Raw genomic sequence first — 12,829 nt, 5'->3', positions numbered from 1 at the left:
AATGAGTGCTCACAATTACAAAAGATGTCCAATATAGTATATTTATATGTGCAATCTCTCTTCCTTCAATATTCTTTCATGAATTGTTCAAGTGACCAATTCTACGTTTGCTAACTTTCAATAAGTTTACTATCTATACTTATTATGTGTGAAGTCATTACTCCCCATGTTATAAGCATATGAAACATATATAAATTCATATTTATGACATTTAATTCATTCAACCATTTACTCAGCCTGCGTGGGATTCCTGGCATATCTGAGGGATGCCAGGCGAATATGTCCCAGTTCTCACGCAGGAACTCTCATAGTGCGGCGTCCACGGCGGGGTTTAACTGTGCCCCGATGGAGGCTGTTTTTGTAGGGTCCGTTGGGTGGACTTGCAATTTGACTATTTCCTCTGCTAGTTTAAAAGAGGTGGACTTGGATCTCTTGTCAAGTATCACGTCGTCCTTGTCCACTGTGGAGCGCAGCGCAGTTAATTCCTCGGCCGCAAGGGCTTCGGATAATGCCTCGAGGGCCAATGCGGCTATTTTGTTTTCGGCACGTAGTGCTATGTCCGGATCACTAGCGAGAGTGATGATTCCGTTGGGCCCAGGCATTTTGAGCTTCATGTACCCGTAATGGGGTATGGCTTGGAAGATCGTGAACGCCTCCCGCCCTAAGAGGGCGTGGTATCCACTACTGAATGGGGCCACTTGGAATGTAATTTCTTCGGACGTATAGTTCTTCGGCGTGCCGAATACCACGTCTAGTGTGATTTTCCCAGCACAGTGTGCTTCCTGACTGGGGATGATTCCTTTGAAGGTTGTGCTGCTTTGCTCAATGCGGTTCCAGTCTATTTCCATTTTTTGAAGAGTTTCCTCATAGATGAGGTTTAATCCACTGCCGCCATCCATGAGTACTTTGGTTAGTCGAAAGCCGTCCACAATTACACAAGGTCGGTTACAAAGGAGGAGATATACATATCCTTATTGCCAAGCTTGCCTTCCACGCCAAGGAGAGTCCCATCCGGACACGGGACGAAGTCTCCAATCTTGTATCTTCATAGTCCAACAGTCCGGCCAAAGGATATAGTCCGGCTGTCCGGATACCCCCTAATCCAGGACTCCCTCAGTAGCCCCCGAACCAGGCTTCAATGACGAAGAGTCCGGCGCGCAGATTGTCTTCGGCATTGCAAGGCGAGTTCTTCTTCAAACTCCGAGTACCTGTTAAATAGTGTCCGGCTTCCCGTAAATGTTGCGCTTCTTGGCTTCTGCGTCCAATAATGGCCATCTTCCACGTGTCAAGCGAATGTGAGGAGCCAGGATGTTTTTACATTTACCACCCCATCTATATGAATGGAATGTCTATTAAAGAGACGAGGATCCTCAGATCCAAATCACACCATCCTCCCTCAGCGAGTATTCATCGGAGCGTGCCCGAAAAAATCCATCCCAACATGGCCGGCCAGCGCAGCTCCTCCTCTCGCTCCCGCAGCCCCAAGCCCGGAGATTGGGAGAAGTGTTCCGTCCCGTACAGCCAATTAGTGAAGCTACAGACCCAAGGATTCCTCCCTCCAGCGTATATGGTCCCGGTTCGAGCCGGGCTCGCCACCTATAATGGCGGGGAGCAAGCGGAGAGCTTTCCCAACCCCTCTAAGGGAGAGCGGGTATGCCTTGTCCCTTATTTGTTAAGGGGACTCCGATTTGCAATCCATCCATTTCTCCGAGGGCTCCTGGAGTTCTACGGCCTCCTATTGCACAACCTCACCCCTACCTCCATACTGCACGTCGCTGGTTACGTAGCCCTTTGCGAGCTGTTTCTGGGCTGCGAAGCTCATTTCGCGTTGTGGAAGAAGTTGTTCTGCCTTGTGCCCCGTACACAGAGGGGATCAATATATCAAGTGGGCAGAGCCGAAGTATGGCGCATCGCCGGGACTGGATACCTATCCGGTACCCTGAAAAAGATGTCCGAGGACTGGCCTTCGGAGTGGTTTTATATGGAGGATGTTCCTCTCCCAGATCCTATCCGGATTGGTCTTCCTGTGTTCGACTACGCCCCTTTAAAGAAACACCTAAGCTGGCGCCCACGGAGCCCACAGGAGGAAGATGATAGAGACGTATTTTATCTGATGGCCCGGATAAAGTTGTTGGCCAAATCAGGACTGACCATAACCGAGGTTATGGCAATATGCATTATGCGGGGGGTGCAGCCACTTCAATATCGAGGCCACCCCATGTGGCACTTCAACGAGGAAGATGATGCCACTCGCTGCGGGCGCAAGGGACCGGACTCAGTTGCTGCTCTAGCAAAAATTCTATCTGATCTGTATAAGGGGGAAGAAGAGGAGTTCCTCCGCATCAAGCCACGGGATGGATTCTCCATGAACAACCCTCGAAGCTGGGTGAGCTTCCGCTCTTTTTACTTCCATCCTACCCTTGTTTTCGTGATTAATATTTACCTTGTTGTTTCATCACAGGAACTGCGTAAGGCGGTAGGGGATCTCAATAGCCCACCTCCACAACCAGAGGATCCTGAACGGGTCCTCAACCCCGGCCTCAAAGAGGATCCGGACATATTCGTGGAGCTGATTGATAGGATTTTCTATCAGCTAAGCTGCGATGACGCCATGGTGGCCATTATGGCCGACTACCCTGGGATACTCCCAGCCTCGCAGGTAAATGAGACCGGAGTCCCAACCTTTGAAAAGGATTTCCTTTTATGCACTTCACATACCGTATACAAACGGTGTTTTATAGGGAAGGCCCTCGAGACGCCATGCCGAGCCCGTGGCGACTCGCCAACAAGGGGTTTCAAAGCCGGACAGGCTAAAAAGGAAGGCGGTCCGGACGGAGATGCCGGCGCAGAGGTATGATGCAACATCTCACTCCGTGGTTGTCGTCTTTAAAAACATAATAACACCCATGTTTCCTAGAAGGAAGAACGCTCGCCGGACAATATCCGGAGAGGTCGCCGATCACGCCTCTACCAGTCGGGCTCCAGGGCCGGACACAGAGGCGGAAGCTAACACGAGGCACACGCCGGATGCTCCTTCTACAGAGGATGCGGATAAGATATCCGCTACGAATTCCGAAGTGGAGAGGGCCATGAATCACAGGCGTCGCCGAGCCGTACTCCGTGACGCTTGTTTCTCCCGAGAGGCGTTTGATGTGCATTCAACTCAGGAGATGCGTACATCCGTGCTGCTCAAAATGGTCTAGCAAGAGCCACAGACCAGTATGTAAAGGATGTACGGGTAAGAAAATTTGATGAGTATATATATCAGTAGCCCCTGAGACTTGAAACAGTTGGCACAACTGATTTAAGGATCATTTATTGCGCAGGTTCTTACAGAGAAGAATACTCGACTGTCATAGGAGCTGGAGGAATGCAAGACCCAACTTCGGGCCTCCGTTGTCGCATTGAAGGAACCTGAAAAGTCCCCAGCTGGTAACATTTGTTTCAAAGAATGATAGGTGCCATATAGTGTGCGACATGGCTGCAGATCTTAACAATAGATATTTTAGATGACGCCGGAGAGAATCCGGAGGACCAGCATGTCGTACGATAGCTAAAGGTTGGCGAACGCGTTTGACTAAGGTCATGCGGGAGAAAAACAATCTCCAAGACGCCAATACCAAGCTGAGCGTGGAACTGAAAGATGTTCGAGCCCAGCTTGCGGACTCCGTGAAGGAGAATAAGCGGCTTCGACGCGGCATTTTCAGTAAGTGCTTGAACGAACCCTTAAAAGAGTTCGGCGAAGAAGCCGGCTAACAGAGTTATGTCTGCAGGTATGCTGACGGGTCGTCCCGCGGAGGAGATGCCCGGGTCTGCGGGTGATCTTCTACCAGAGCTCTCACAACTGCACAAACAAGTTCGGCAGGTGATGCAAAGTATTGCCCAGTCCTTGTGTCCATCCGTCTCCCTGCCAGCAGGCATTGGAGAGCTTGCGGAGAAGCTCAAGGGAGCACGGCGGCGCTTCCGATTATGGAAGATATCGGCCTGCCGTCAAGGTGCCAGGGAAGCCTGGGCCATGGTGAAGACGCTGTATACCAAGGCTGACCCAAACCACATGGCCGAGGTCGGACCTGTGGGGCCCGATGGGAAAGAGATCCCCGTTAGCTTAGTGTATGGGCAAGTAGAATTAGCCACAAAGTATTCCCAACGGCATTGTAGGCTAGACAGCCTGTTGGATGGTATAGAAGAGGAATTTAGTCAGTCTACATGACTATGTAATTAAATTGACATGTATAATGCCTTCTAGCCGGATTGTAAATCATTTATCATGGCGGACCTTTTCGCTTCAACCTCGGGACCCAATAGTCCGGAGTGTATCCGAATACCCGCTCAGTTATATAAGAACCGGGGTATGCGTGGAAACCAGGCGTAGGGGTCATTAGTGCTTGAACAGACAAGTACCCAACTAGTTATGTTATATTACATGGATATTAAGAAACATCTTCCAGGGAGAATAGTTCCGTTAAGGGTTCCTTTCCCTGGGTACGCATGCCCTAAAGTGCATGTCCGGACTGCGAGAGGAGACGCAGGCAAAAACATCTGGGGGCACATATGGAAAATAAATAAAAGTCATATTTTGTTCATCGACCAAATATTCCCTTAAGAACGCTAGCTTTCGGCTTCACTCAGTCTAAGGTACACATCCGGCTGACCCGACAGTAACAATCATAGAGGTGCTCCCCTTATGCCCTAGCCGAATTAATGGGAACGTAGGGCATAAATACAAGAGCCCGGCAACCCAGCTTGGCCAAAACTTAAGTCATATCGATGCATATAATGGCGAAGAAAAGGTACATGCGGAAGAATAACACATGTGCGGGGCATGAAGCCCAGATAAATAATTAAGCTTCTGTGTAAGAAGCCCCCAGGTATAATGAGCGCGGTTAGCGCGTCAATAGTGTGCGGGCAAGGCACAAGTTGGCCCTTGAAGGCCTTGAGAAAGAATAAAAGAAAGAGAGAGAGAGAGAGAGAGAGAGAGAGAGAGAGAGAGAGAGAGAGAGAGAGAGAGAGAGAGAGAGAGAGAGAGAAAAGACAGATAATGTAGATGCCAAAAATGGACAGAGGAAGGAGACGAACATAGAGTCCGGCACTAGGCGTAGAATCTTCGGAGCCTGGCTGCATTCCATGGGTTCGGCTCAAGTCGATTATTCGATGCATCCCGCAGACGGTACGCTCCACCGGTCAGAACTTGGTCAATAATGAAGGGACCTTCCCATTTGGGCTCGAGCTTGGTCTTTTTCTTCTCCGGCAGGCGTAGAACTAGCTCGCCAACGTTATAAGTTTTGGCCCGTACTTCTCTGCTTTGGTATCTTCGAGCCTGTTGCTGATAGAATGCGGAACGGGCTTTTGCCACGTCGCGCTCCTCCTCCAGGGTGTCCAGACTGTCATGCCGATCGAGCTCGGCTTCTCTTTCTTCGTACATGCGCACTCGAGGTGAGTCATGAATTATGTCACAGGGCAGAACCGCCTCTGCGCCGTACACCATAAAGAAGGGTGTGTATCCGGTAGTACGATTCAGCATGGTATGCAGCCCCCAGAGTACAGAGTCGAGCTCCTCTACCCAGTGCATGTTAGATTCCTTTAAGGACCGCACTAATCTGGGTTTGATGCCGCTCATGATAAGACCATTTGCTCGCTCAACTTGGCCGTTGGTTTGTGGGTGATAGACAGAAGCATAATCGAGCTTGATGCCCATGTTGCTACACCAGAGTTTTACCTCGTCAGCCGTGAAGTTCGTGCCGTTGTTAGTGAGGATGATGTGGGGGACGCCATAACGGTGTACAACCCCGGATATGAAGTCTATCACCGGTCCGGATTCGGCCATTTTAACAGGTTTGGCTTCTATCCATTTGGTGAATTTATCCACCATGACCAGTAAGTATTTTTTTCTTATGGGTTCCCCCTTTAAGGGGTCCAACCAAGTCAAGCCCCCAGACCACGAAGGGCCAGGTAATGGGGATTGTTTGGAGGGCGGTGGGTGGCATGTAGCTTTCGTTTGCAAAAAGCTGGCAACCGACGCAGCGTTGGTCCAAGTCCTGTGCATCTACCCCGGCCGTCGGCCAATAAAAACCGGTACGGAAGGCCTTGCTTACAAGGGCCCGTGCTGCAGCGTGGTGGCCGCCGAGTCCGGCGTGAGTTTCTGCCAAAAGCTTCTGCCCTTCCTCTTCGGAGATGCACCTTTGAAGGACTGCGGTGGTGCTTTTTTATACAGCTCTCCCTCGTGGACCCTGTAGGCTTTAGATCACCGCACTATGCAGCGTACCTCATTTTGGTCCTCGAGAAGTTCATGCCTAGTTAGGTAGGCCAGGAATGGTTCTGTCCACGGGGCGATGATGGCCATTATTACGTGGGCAGACGGTGTTACTTCGATGGCAGAGCCTCCGATTATGTCAGAGTGTTCGGTATCGGGCATTTTGGCCGGGTCCGGATTATTGTTACCGGTGTCCCCTTCCCATACCACAGATGGCTTAAACAACCTCTCCAAAAAGATGTTGGGGGGAATGCATCGCGTTTTGCACCGATGCGGGCGAGGATATCCGCCGCCTGATTGTTTTCCCGAGCCACATGGTGAAATTCGAGCCCCTCGAACCGAGCTGACATCTTTAGGACGGCGTTGCAATAGGCGGCCATTTTCGGATCCTTGGCATCGAAGTCTCCATTTATTTGGGATATTGCGAGGTTCGAATCCCCACGCACCTCCAGGCGTTGAATGCCCATGGAAACTGCCATCCGAAGACCATGTAACAGGGCTTCGTATTCGGATGCGTTGTTGGAGTCTGTATACAGTACCTGGAGTACGTATTGAACTGTATCTCCGGTTGGGGATGTCAGGACGATGCCAGCCCCCAGACCAGCCAGCATTTTGGAGCCGTCGAAGTGCATGATCCAATTGGAGTATGCGCCGTACTCTTTAGGGAGTTAGTCTTCCGTCCATTCGGCGACAAAGTCGGCCAATACTTGCGACTTAATGGCTCATCAGGGTTTCTATGTTACGTTGAATGGGAGGAGCTCAATGGCCCATTTGGCAATCCGGCCCGTGGCGTCGCGGTTGTTTATAATATCATTAAGTGGCACTTCCGAGGCTACTATAATTGAACACTCTTGAAAGTAGTGTCACAACTTCCGGGATGCCATGAATACCGCATAGGCTATCTTTTGATAATGTGGGTACCGTGATTTTCATGGAGTGAGGACAGTGGATACATAATATACCAGCTTTTGAAGGGGGAATTTATGTCCGTCCATTTCTTGTTCGACGACGAGCACTGCGCTTACAACGTGATGAGTTGCCGCAATGTACAACAGCATTGGTTCGCCGGTGTTTGGTGCGGCCAGGATTGGTTTGGTTGCCAGTATGGCTTTTATTTCTTCCAATCCGGCTGTAGCAGCATCCGTCCACTCGTAGTGTTCGGCGCGCCAAAGGAGGCGATAAAGGGGTAATGCCTTTTCTCCTAAGAGGGAGATAAAGCGGCTTAGAGCCGCCACACATCTGGTTAATTTCTAGATTTGTTTGAGGTCCGTTGGGATAGCCAACTGTGACAGAGCTCGGATTTTGGCCGGATTTGCTTCAATTCCTCTACTGGAAACAATGAAGCCTAGGAGCTTTCCCACTGGTACACCGGAAAACGCATTTTTCTGGATTGAGCTTGATGTCGTATGTTCGGAGGTTGTCGAATGTGAGCCTCAAGTCGTATATTAGAGAGTTGATGTGTTTGGTTTTAACGACCACATCATCTACGTATGCCTCTACTGTTTTGCCGATCCGTTTCTCCAGACATGTCTGAATCATGCGTTGATATGTTGCGCCGGCGTTTTTGAGCCCAAAAGGCATTGTGTTGAGACAGAAGGGGCCGTATGGTGTGATAAATGCCGTTGCGGCTTGGTCGGACTCCGCCATCTTGATTTGGTGGTAGCCAGAGTATGCATCGAGGAAACACAATGAATCGTGTCCTGCGGTAGCATCGATAATTTGATCGATGCAGGGGAGGGGGAAGGGATCCTTTGGGCAAGCCTTGTTGAGGTCCTTGAAATTGACACATAGGCGCCAGGATTTGTCCTTCTTTGGTACCATCACCAGGTTTGCTAGCCAGTCCGAGTGTTTTATTTCTCTAATGAATCCGGCCTCTCATAACTTGGCTAGTTCCTCTCCCATAACTTGTCTCTTAGGTTCAGAGAAACGCCGAAGAGTCTGCTTGACCGGCTTGAATCCCTTTAGAATATTAAGGCTGTGCTCGGCCAGCCTGCGTGGGATTCCTGGCATATCTGAGGGATGCCAGGCGAATATGTCCCAGTTCTCACGCAGGAACTCTCGTAGTGCGGCGTCCACGGCGGAGTTTAACTGTGCCCCGATGGAGGCTGTTTTTGTAGGGTCCGTTGGGTGGACTTGCAATTTGACTATTTCCTCCACTGGTTTAAAAGAGGTGGACTTGGATCTCTTGTCAAGTATCACGTCGTCCTTGTCCACTGTGGAGCGCAGCGCAGTTAATTCCTCGGCCGCAAGGGCTTCGGATAATGCCTCGAGGGCCAATGCGGCTATTTTGTTTTCGGCACGTAGTGCTATGTCCGGATCACTAGCGAGAGTGATGATTCTGTTGGGCCTGGGCATTTTGATCTTCATGTACCCGTAATGGGGTATGGCTTGGAAGATCATGAACGCCTCTCGCCCTAAGAGGGCGTGGTATCCGCTACTGAATGGGGCCACTTGGAATGTAATTTCTTCGGACGTATAGTTCTTCGGCGTGCCGAATACCACGTCTAGTGTGATTTTCCCAGCACAATGTGCTTCCTGACTGGGGATGATTCCTCTGAAGGTTGTGCTGCTTTGCTCAATGTGGTTCCAGTCTATTTCCATTTTTTGAAGAGTTTCCTCATAGATGAGGTTTAATCCAGTGCCGCCGTCCATGAGTACTTTGGTGAGTCGAAAGCCGTCCAAAATTGGACTGAGGACCAGTGCAGCTGGTGCTCGGGCTGTTCGGAATTTAGGTTCGTCACTGGCATTGAAGGTAATAGCCGTGTCACTCCATGGATTTATTGTTGCCACGTGGTAGATTTAGACAAGGCTGCGGAGTGTTTGCTTGCGCCTATTATTTGATGCGAAGGTCTCAAATACTGTTAATACCATATTGTTATCCCCGGAATGGTGCTTTGTGGCATCTGGGATTAGAAGATCCTCACCTCTTTTGGCCACCTGCCGGAGTACCCAACATGCTCTAAGGCTGTGTGTTGGTATGGTATCTGCTGTACTATGAATTTTTCAGGGTCCGTTGAGCCATCCCTCCAATACGGTTCCACGCCCTGTAGAGGGTTTGTGCTTCTTTGTAATTAACTCGGGTGTCTTATGATAGTGCACCCTTTTACTTCGGACTGGGTGTATATTCGGAGCCGGATTATCCCAAAATATCGTTTCGGTTTTCCAGGCGCTTTCCATCGCACAGTACTTTCGTACTATGGACGCCAAGTCGTCGAAGCGTGATATGTCACGGCGACTTATGGCATTAAGGATTCCCTTGTCCATGCAATTATTGCAGAAAAATGAGACTGCGTCTTCCTCGCGACAGTCCTTAACCTTGTTCATCACAAGGAGGAATCTGGCCCAATAATGATGTACTGTTTCCTGGGGCTCTTGTCTGATGTGGGAAAGATCGTTTATGTTAGGGTGGGTGGGTGGATTTCAGTCCGAACCCTTACCCGATCTGAGACCCAGGGGCCGAGGAGTTTCCAATCTTGGAAGTTTGGGTTCCGGGATGTTGCCCGATAAGTCTGGCCCGCTGCCTGACTCTAGGTTTAGGGCTTGGGAGATGTCCTCCCGTAAATGGGTATCCGGCTCGGAGAGCTTAGGAATCCGGACATAGTTAGTCCTCAAGATAGAGGAAGAATCGCCGCATTGTTCCTCCACCACCGCAATATGATGCGTGACCGGTGGAAAGTTAATCTCCCTTTGATCAGGTTTAAGCCCAATCCGATCATAGTCCGTAGTGACTCCCAAGTGTTGGAAATATGCCCTAGAGGCAATAATAAAATGGTTATTATTATATTTCTTTGTTCATGATAATTGTCTATTGTTCATGCTATAATTGTGTTATCCGGAAATCGTAATACATGTGTGAATACATAGACCACAACACGTCCCTAGTGAGCCTCTAGTTTACTAGCTCGTTGATCAAAAGATAGTCATGTTTTCCTGACTATGGACATTGGATGTCATTGATAACGGGATCACATCATTAGGAGAATGATGTGATGGACAAGACCCAATCCTAAGCATAGCTCAAAGATCGTGTAGTTCGTTTGCTGTAGCTTTTCTGAATGTCAAGTATCATTTCCTTATATCATGAGATTGTGCAACTCTCGGATACCGTAGGAGTGCTTTTGGTGTGCCAAACGTCACAACGTAACTGGGTGACTATAAAGGTACAGTACAGGTATCTCCGAGAGTGTCTGTTGGGTTGGCACGAATCGAGACTGGGATTTGTCACTCCGTATGATGGAGAGGTATCTCTGGGCCCACTCGGTAATGCATCATCATAATGAGCTCAATGTGATCAAGAGGTTGATCACGGGATCATGCATTACGGTACGAGTAAAGTGACTTGCCGGTAACGAGATTGAACGAGGTATTGGGATACCGACGATCGAGTCTCGGGCAAGTAACGTACCGATTGACAAAGGGAATTGTATACGCATTGATTGAATCCTCGACATCGTGGTTCATCCGATGAGATCATCGAGGAGCATGTGGGAGCCAACATGGGTATCCAGATCCCGCTGTTGGTTATTGACCGGAGAGTCGTCTCGGTCATGTCTGCGTGTCTCCCGAACACGTAGGGTCTACACACTTAAGGTTCGGTGACGCTAGGGTTGTTGAGATATTAGTATACGGTAACCCGAAAGTTGTTTGGAGTCCCGGATGAGATCCCGGATGTCATGAGGAGTTCCGGAATGTTCCGGAGGTGAAGATTTATATATAGGAAGTCAAGTTTCGGCCATCGGGAAAGTTTCGGGGGTAATCGGTATTGTACCGGGACCACCGGAAGGGTCCCGGGGGTCCACCGAATGGGGCCACCTATCCCGGAGGGCCCCATGGGCTGAAGTGGGAGGGGAACCAGCCCCTAGTGAGCTGGTGCGCCCCCCTTGGGCCTCCCCCTACGCCTAGGGTTGGAAACCCTAGGGGTAGGGGGCACCACACTTGCCTTGGGGGGCAAGCCACCCTTGGCCGCCGCCCCCCTAGGAGATTGGATCTCCTAGGGCCGGCGCCCCCCTAGGGACCCTATATATAGTGGGGGAGGGAGGGCAGCCACACCCTAGCCCCTGGCCTCTCCCTCTCCCTCCCGTGACACTCCTCCGTCTCCCTGTGCTTGGCGAAGCCCTGCCGAGATCACCGTTGCTTCCACCACCACGCCGTCGTGCTGCTGGATCTTCATCAACCTCTCCTTCCCCCTTGCTGGATCAAGTTGGAGGAGACGTCTTCCCAACCGTACATGTGTTGAACGCGGAGGTGCCGTCCGTTCGGCGCTAGGTCATCGGTGATTTGGATCACGACGAGTATGACTCCATCAACCCCGTTCTCTTAAACGCTTCCGCGCGCGATCTACAAGGGTATGTAGATGCACTCCTCTCCCTCTCGTTTCTAGATGACTCCATAGATTGATCTTGGTGATGCGTAGAAAATTTTGAAATTCTGCTACGTTCCCCAACAGTGGCATCATGAGCTAGGTCTATGCGTAGTTTCTATGCACGAGTAGAACACAAAGCAGTTGTGGGCGTCGATATTGTCAATTTGCTTGCCGTTGCTAGTCTTATCTTGATTCGGCGGCATCGTGGGATGAAGCGGCCCGGACCGACCTTACACGTACGCTTACGTGAGACTGGTTCCACCGATTGACATGCACTAGTTGCATAAGGTGGCTGGCGGGTGTCTGTCTCTCCCACTTTAGTCGGATCGGATTCGATGAAAAGGGTCCTTATGAAGGGTAAATAGAAATTGGCATATCACATTGTGGTTTTGGCGTAGGTAAGAAACGTTCTTGCTAGAAACCTATAGCAGCCACGTAAAAACTTGCAACAACAATTAGAGGACGTCTAACTTGTTTTTGCAGCATGTGTCGTGTGATGTGATATGGCCAAAAGGATGTGATGAATGATATATGTGATGTATGAGATTGATCATGTTCTTGTAATCGGAATCACGACTTGCATGTCGATGAGTATGACAACCGGCAGGAGCCATAGGAGTTGTCTTAATTTATTTATGACCTGCGTGTCAACATAAACGTCATGTAATTACTTTACTTTATTGCTAAAGCGTTAGCCATAGTAGTAGAAGTAATAGATGATGAGACAAATTCAAGAAGACACGATGATGGAGATCATGATGATGGAGATCATGGTGTCATGCCGGTGACAACGATGATCATGAAGCCCCGAAGATGGAGATCAAAAGGAGCAAATGATATTGGCCATATCATGTCACTATTTGATTGCATGTGATGTTTATCATGTTTTACATCTTATTTGCTTAGAACGACGGTAGCTTAAATAAGATGATCCCTCGTAATAATTTCAAGAAAGTGTTCCCCCTAACTGTGCACCGTTGCGAAGGTTCGTTGTTTCGAAGCACCACGTGATGATCTGGTGTGATAGATTCTAACGTTCGGATACAATAGGTGTAAGCCAGATTTACACACGCAATACACTTAGGTTGACTTGACGAGCCTAGCATGTACAGACATGGCCTCGGAACACGGAAGACCGAAAGGTCGAGCATGAGTCGTATAGAAGATACGATCAACATGAAGATGTTCACCGATGTTGACTAGTCCATCTCACGTGA

Source organism: Triticum urartu, chromosome 1A (genome assembly GCF_056163025.1).
Source record: "Triticum urartu cultivar PI428250 chromosome 1A, HENAU_Tu73, whole genome shotgun sequence".
Taxonomy (NCBI): Eukaryota; Viridiplantae; Streptophyta; class Magnoliopsida; order Poales; family Poaceae; genus Triticum; species Triticum urartu.
The sequence above is the reverse complement of the archived record's forward strand: the minus strand, read 5'-3'. Positions refer to the sequence as shown.